The sequence below is a fragment of the Scyliorhinus torazame genome, unplaced genomic scaffold, assembly GCF_047496885.1.
Source record: "Scyliorhinus torazame isolate Kashiwa2021f unplaced genomic scaffold, sScyTor2.1 scaffold_239, whole genome shotgun sequence".
In the NCBI taxonomy this organism is placed as follows: domain Eukaryota; kingdom Metazoa; phylum Chordata; class Chondrichthyes; order Carcharhiniformes; family Scyliorhinidae; genus Scyliorhinus; species Scyliorhinus torazame.
This window is the reverse complement of record NW_027307966.1, coordinates 230,157-237,703: the sequence shown is the minus strand read 5'-3', so window position 1 is coordinate 237,703 and position 7,547 is coordinate 230,157. Positions and strand designations below refer to the sequence as shown.

Genomic DNA, 7,547 nt, shown 5'->3' with positions numbered 1-7,547 from the left:
AGGTAGATGTTCTGAGGAAGGATGTTTTAGCAATTTTGAAAAACCTTAGGGTTGACAAGTCCCCGGGCCAGATGGGATATATCCAAGGAGTCTTTGGGAGACAAGGGATGAGATTTGCGAGCCTTTGATCTTTGGGTCCTCACTGTCCTCGGGGATAGTGCCAGAGGACTGGAGAGTGGCGAATGTTGTTCCTCTGTTCAAGAAAGGGAATAGGAATGACCCTGGTAATTATAGGCCGGTTAGTCTTACTTCGGTGGTCAGTAAGTTAATGGAAAAGGTCCTCAAGGATAGGATTTATGACCATTTGGAAAGATGCAGCTTAATCCTGGATAGCCAACACGGATTCGTGATTTGCCTCACAAATTTGATTGAATTCTTTGGGGAGGTAACTAAGTGTGTAGATGAAGGTAGAGCAGTTGTGATGTTGTATACATGGATTTTAGTAAGGCATTTGATAAGGTTCCCCATGGTCGGCTTATGAAGAAAGTAAGGATGTGTGGGATAGAGGGAAATTTGGCCAATTGGATAAGTAACTGGTTATGACATAGAAGACAGAGGGTGGTGGTGGATGGAAAATTTTCAGACTGGAGACCAGTTACCAGAGATGTACCACAGGGACCAGTGCTGGGTCCTCTGCTATTTGTGATTTTTATCAATGACTTGGAGGAGGGGGCTGAAGGGTGGGTCAGTAAATTTGCTGATGACACCAAGATTGGTGGAGTAGTGGATGAGGTGGAGGGCTGTTGTAGGCTGCAAAGAGACATTGATAGGATGCAGAGCTGGGCCGAAAAGTGGCAGATGGAGTTTAACCCTGATAAGTGCGAGGTGATTCATTTTGGTAGAAAAAACTTGAATGCGGATTACAGGGTCAACGGCAGGGTTCTGGGGAATGTGGAGGAACAGAAAGATCTTGGGGTTTATGTCTACAGATCTCTGAAGGTTGTCACTCAAGTGGATAGAGCCGTGAAGAAGGCTTATAGTATGTTAGCCTTTATAAACAGGGGGTTTGAGTTTAAGAGCCGTGGGGTTATGCTGCAACTGTACATGACCCTGGTGAGACCACATTTGGAGTATTATGTGTCAGTTCTGGTCACCTCACTATAGGAAGGATGTGGAAGCATTGGAAAGGGTGCAAAGTTGATTTACCAGGATGCTGCCTGGTTTGCAGGATAGGTCTTATGAGAAAAGGTTGAGGGAGCTCGGGCTTTTCTCTTTGGAGCGGAGGAGGATGAGAGGCGACTTTATAGAGGTTTATAAGATGATGAGGGGGATTGAAACAGTGGACGTTCAAAGACTATTTCCTCGGGTGGATGTAGCTATTACAAGGGGACATAACTATAAGGTTCAGGGTGGGAGATATAGGAGGGATGTCCGAGGTAGGTTCTTTACTCAGAGAGTGGCTGGGGTGTGGAATGGACTGCCTGCTGTTATGTGGAGTCGGATACTTTAGGAACTTTCAAACGGTTATTGGATAGGCGCATGGAGCACACCAGAATGACAGGGAGTGGGATAGCTTGATCTTGGTTTCGGACAAGGTTCGGCACAACATCGAGGGCCGAAGGGCCTGTTCTGTGCTGTTCTATGTTCTATCCGTGATGGAATGTACCTAGCCTATACCTAAAATGTCTTGATGTCTTGTTAATCTTTGATCTCGATACAATGGGCATATTGAGCCGGAAAAGTTCTATTTAACTTCTGCATAATTACCTCTGAAATCCCCAAGGATATTCCATGGTCCTTGCCATTTCTCTTTTACATGCTGCTTCTCGGTGACATCAGTCCAAAAACATGCCAAATTCCACATGTATGTGGACAACACCAATCCCTGTCTCTCCACTGCCTCCCTTAACACCTCCATTATATTAGGTTTTTCACAATGAAGATACCTCGTTTTAGATTTGTAGAAATATGCTTCAATTTAATCCTGGAAAGTCCAAAGCCCTAATACCTACTTGATCCTGAGATTGGCTTTTGGTTACATAACCTCTCCATTGCCAACATTGACTATTTTCACCTCTTTAATATCATCTCTCTCCATTGCTGCCTCCGTCCATCTGACTTGAAACCTTTATCCTTACCTTGGTTACCGCTGGACTTGGTTATTCCATTGCCCTCCAGCCTCGCCTCACGTTAGCCTTCCTTAATCTACTGCTCATCTAAAAGACTGCTGCCTGAATTCTAACTCACACGATGCCCTGTTCATTCATTACCCTAATGCTTGCTTATCTATATTGACTCCAGGTTCACCAACACCTCTAATTTAAAATTCCCATCCTTGTGTTCAAATCTCTCCAGGTCCTCATCCCACCCCATTTTATGAAACCTCTTTCACCCCTACCATCTTCTGCAACCTCCATTTTCTTCCAATTCTGGCACCTTTTATGCAGGTCCGACTTACATCGGCCCACCAGTTATCTAGATTTAAAGCTTTGAATTCTCACTCTAAAATTCTCTGCTACTCTCCAGTTGTCCCTTCCTTTAAACACCTTTTAAAATCTGTCTTTGAGCAAGTTATTGGCCACCTACCTGTCCTTCTATGTGCAAATGTGGCTCGGTGTCAGATTCTGTCTGATAATGCTTCTCTGAAGCACTTTGGGATATTTCACTACTTTAAAGGTATTAGATAGATAGGAGTTGTTGCTCCAAACTCAATATGAGATCTCCCCTAATTTGCATAATATTAAAATACTAGATGAGTAGAGTGAGCAGTGTAAACTAGATTCTGTTTTTTAGGCAGCTGACTGACTGTTGGCCAACTATTTGGACATTGAAGTGGCCTTCTTCATTCTGAGGCTCCTGCTCCATATAATTCGGCAAATGTGTTGCAGGTCGTCAGGCAGGCAGCTCGCCAGATTGAAAACTGGAAGTTTTGGGGAGACAGTGGAATTTGAACTCAATTAATAAATCTGGAATTATAAAGCTTGTCTCAGTAATGGTGACCATGAAACCTTTGTCGATTGTCGTAAAGACCCATTTGGTTCACTATCGTCCTTTCAAAGAAAAAAACCTGTTGTCCTTACCTGGTCTGGCCGACATATGACTCCAGACCCACAGCAATGTGGCTGACGCTTAACTGCCCTCTGATATGTTCAGTTTAGGGTGGCACAGTGGTTAGCACTGCTGTCTCACAGTGCCAGGGATCCAGGTTCGATTGTGACCTTGGGTGATTGTCGGTTTGGAGTTTGCATGTTCTCCCTGTGTCTATCTGGATTTCCTCTGGGTTCTTCAGTTTCCTCCCACAGTCCAAAGATGTGCAGGTTACGTGGATTGGCCATGTTAAATTGCTCCTTAATGTCTAAAAGTTAGATGGGGATAAGGTGGGGAAGTATGCCTTGGTAGGCTCTTTAGGTGGGTCGGTACAGACTCGATGGGCCAAGTGGTCTCCTTCTGAAAGAAATGATTCTATGATTCCATGAATATTGGCAGGCACGGTGGCACAGCAGTTTGCACTGTTGCCTCACAGCACCAAGGAGTGGTGTTTGATTCCGGCCTTGGGTGACTGTGTGGAGTTTGCACGTCCTCCCGGTGTCTGCATGGGTTTGCTCCGGATGCTCCAGTTTCCTCCAAAGACTGCAGGTTAGGTGGACTGGCCATGATCAATTTCCCCTTGATGTCCAGTGATGCACCGGTTAGGATGAGTAGAGGGCAGTTGGGTGGGGGAGTGAACGTGAGTCGAGTGCTCTTTTAGAGGGTCGGTGCCAATCTGATGGGTCAAACGGTTTCCTTTTCCACAGTAGGGATTATATTTTAATAATTAGGAAGGGCAGCAAATGCTTTGGCAGGGATGACCATATCCCATGAAAAAATAAAAGTCACCTGGGGCTTCTGCCAATAAGATAAATTGCTGTGGAGTGGTGTTTGCAATCACAAAGGTGGGGAACATGGGGCCCAGATTATTTTTGTGAGGCCTGGAGGTACACTCTTGCTTCATCAAAATTCATGAAAATAATTCAAGACTTACCTTTGGTGAACTTGTTGTTCATCAACAATGGAACTGTTCATTTAATTCCTTTATAAAATAGCAACCATGATCCTATAAACATCACAGGATCTTGATTTCCATAGTAACAATTGTGTACTGCAGGGCCACACAATAGTCAGCCACTTTTGAAATAAAGCTGGGTGCACCGCCAAATTTGATGGAACTCCTCGGTTACCAACCCAATTTTGAGTGTCACCTTTCTTTGAATGCCAGACCAGGGCATTGAAACATTGGGAAGGTCCCAAATTCAACAATAAGACAAAGCAAGCTCTCCATATGTTTTTTTTTACAAATGTGAATTTCTTTGACGATTTGGTTCCTTAAACAAATTTCTAATAAGGTATTTTAAAGGTTCCAGTAATCTGGAAGCTGGCTATACTTTGTGAAAGAAGAGATTTGAAATTGGCATTAGTTGCTGTGAACATTTGATGGGAAAAATAATACTCCAACAAAGCTGATACACTAACCCTTTATTATCACCTTTACACAAAATGACAGAACGAAATTAAACTGTTTAATATTCTCTGCAACTAAAATAGGTCAAAGGAGAATAAGTAGGTCTCAGCAGCACCTACGATGCACAATCAATGGACCGTGCTCTGTATAATCTGCCTGATGAATCCACATGGACTGAAAGGCATGTAGTGAGGCCAGAATGGAGCCTCCAATCCAGACGGCAAACTTCCTCTCGGGCAAGGCGTGGATTTTGGTTTTAAGATCATCGGGGGCTAAGGGGAAAATCTCTTTGCAGAAACGGACATTGAAGCCCCTGAATAAAGTCGAGCCTCCACTCAACAGGACATTGTCGTACATGAGCTGCCTAACCTGGGGCTGAACCTTTTTCAAACTGTTGGAGGTCATGATGTGAATGCCTTCCTGGTTTGACCCCATGGCCGATGGATTGAACAGAGCTTCTGGGCAGGTAAACCTTTCAGTCCCCACGGTGATGACATGACCATCAGGCAGCTCATAATTTACAAGGCGGGTGGCCTCGTCGCCGGGGCAGTCGACGGCCACATAACAACATTTCTGCTTGATGTCCTCCACGATGTACCTGCCTTTCTCGTGAAAGGCGTTGCCCGCCTCACTCAGCAGCTTTATTAAGTAGGTGGTGAGGTCGTGGCCGCCCAGGTCGATGCGGCTGATGCCATCGGGCAGGTTGTAGCCTTCGTGAACAGGGACAGAATGGGTCACACCGTCACCAGAATCCACCACCAGGCCGGTGGTTTTGCCATAGGAATACACAGCCAGCACTGACTGGTAGGAGATGTACATGGCGGGCACATTGAAGCGCTCGAACAGAAGTTCGGCGATCTGTTCCCGGTTGGTGGTGGGGCTGAGAGGGGGGTCCGAGATCAGCACCGCGCGTTCCTCGGGTGAAACCTTCAGATCCTCGTAGAAGACGTGGCGCAGGAGCTCCTCGGCCGCCGCCCAGTCCACGATGATCCCCTGGCGGGTGGGCCGCACCAGTTTGAGGTCGGGCTCGGTTGACACCATCCTGCCCACCGCGACGGTACTGCGTTTGCTCTTGCCCCTCGGGTAGCCCAGGATGGAGCCCACCACAGAGTCAGGCCTGGGCTGGCCCGCGAATCCCACTTTGCAAACGCCGGATCCCATGTCAACCACCAGCGCCCCCGTCTTCAGAGTGAAGCAACTGTAATTGACCTCTGGTTGAACCTGCTCTCCTGGCCTCCTGTCCTGATCCGTCCCATTCACTGGGAGACGTTCGGACACCTTCTTGTGCTTGTCCAGAATGCAAATGGGAGACCTCCTGCATTTCTTCAACATTTCTGTCCCTCGACCAAGAGAATGAACGCGAATGAAACCTTTGGAGTCTCTCTCACCAAAGTGATACATCACAAAGTCCAACTCTCTATTAATTGTGACGTTGGCGGATGTGCGTTTTGTTTGGCAATTTTAAGCAACTCTCCCCATTCTATTCACCAAAAATATCTCAGAGAAGTAACCTGGCACAATGATTAGCCTCAAGCCCCGGCTCTCAGAAAGAGACATTGATGGAGCAGAGTGCCCACTCACTCCTGTAACTCGTGGTTTTCAAACTTTTTTTTGCCCAGGGGCCCATTTTTACCAATCAGCCATCCTCCAAAGTGACCCTGACTGTGAAAATGACTGATGTAACTGACACTTCATTTTACATTGAATTGCTCCTTCCCTTCAGAAGCGATATTTATCCGTGGTTCAATGACTTGCCCAAGGAATACTTTTAGAGAATTAGGTGACAGGGCGTGGTGTGTGTGTGTGAGTTGGTGGTGGTGGTGGTGGGGCGGGGGGGGGGGGGGGGGGGTTGTTGTAGGTGGGAGGTAAAAGGCACCACTGAACAGACACTCCTCCGTCTAAATAAGCTGTACATGTGTTGGGCAAGATGCCTCCTCCAAAACAAGGAGATGCTAATTTTGTGATAACAGCAGAAGATTCAGTAAATGCTCAGCAAGGAGCAGAGTGACACAGCAGAAGTGCGCTGAGGCCAATAATCCAGAAGGTTATTGATCCAAACCATTGTCTGCCATTTACATTCTCACTCACACCAAAAGTAGACATATGGCAGTAAATGCTAAGTAGGGTTGGTAGGATCAGGAGGTGGGGGTGGGGACACAGGATGGATGTTTCAGGTCGTTACGTTTTCATCAGAAATGGGAAGCATTAGAAATGCCAAAGGTTGTAAGTAAGTCAAAGAGCAAAGGGTGGATAAAGAACACAGGGGAAAATCTGTGTGAGGGCAAAATGACAAGAGTTGGGAGGGGGCAGAGTAAAGGGTGCGGTACCAACAACAAAATAATGCGGCTGCCGGAAATCTGGTGAAAACAGAAAAAGCTGGATAAACTCAGCAGGCCTGGAAGTCTCTGCGGAGAGAGAGAGAGAGAGACAGAGTTAATGTTTCGAGACCGTTTGACTCTTCTTCAGAACTCCAAACATTGAACTGCATTTCTCTCTCCCCAGATGCTGCCGGACCGGCTGAGATTATCCAGCATCTTCTGTGTACCGGTATTGATATGTCCACCGGCTCTGAAGCCCTGTGGTATTTTTGGGAGCTACACGAGAATTATTATTGCAAAATTGGGCCCACTCCAATTTTACAATTCTGAGTAAAATGTGTGTGCTCTGCAATGTCTGTGCGATAGGAGCTCGCAGAAGAGGGCTCGCATCTCAGAGTAACCAACTGCCCTGTTTCTTTATCGGCTCAATAAAAAACTCATTACCAAACATCCCTTCATTGTTTCTTTCCAGGACTATGGGTGCAGTAAAAGAGGAGAACAGAGACTGCCCCAGAGACAGTGATGCCTCCCAGAACTGCTGAGAATGCATGAGGAAAGAAGTTTAGTGTTTTGTACCAAAATAAATACACCTGGCTTTGCAGATATCTTACTATTGGGATATATGTGCACAACTTTTTGTGCACTGAGTGCTGAATTTGGTGCATTTGAGTGCTATAGTGAGAGTTTGGTGACTGAGGGAGTATAAGGCTTCATTTCTATCTAAAGTCTAGTCTTTCTTTTATTTAGTTAATTAACTTAAAAGTTGCTGTTTGGTTTAGAAGAAGGTGAAT

General features: G+C 46.0%; 1 pseudogene; it reads right to left on the bottom strand.

Annotated features, from left to right (window-relative positions):
* Positions 1–4,435: 4,435 nt before the first annotated feature.
* Positions 4,436–5,805, bottom strand: LOC140405791 (actin, cytoplasmic 1 pseudogene; annotated as a pseudogene).
* Positions 5,806–7,547: the final 1,742 nt, after the last annotated feature.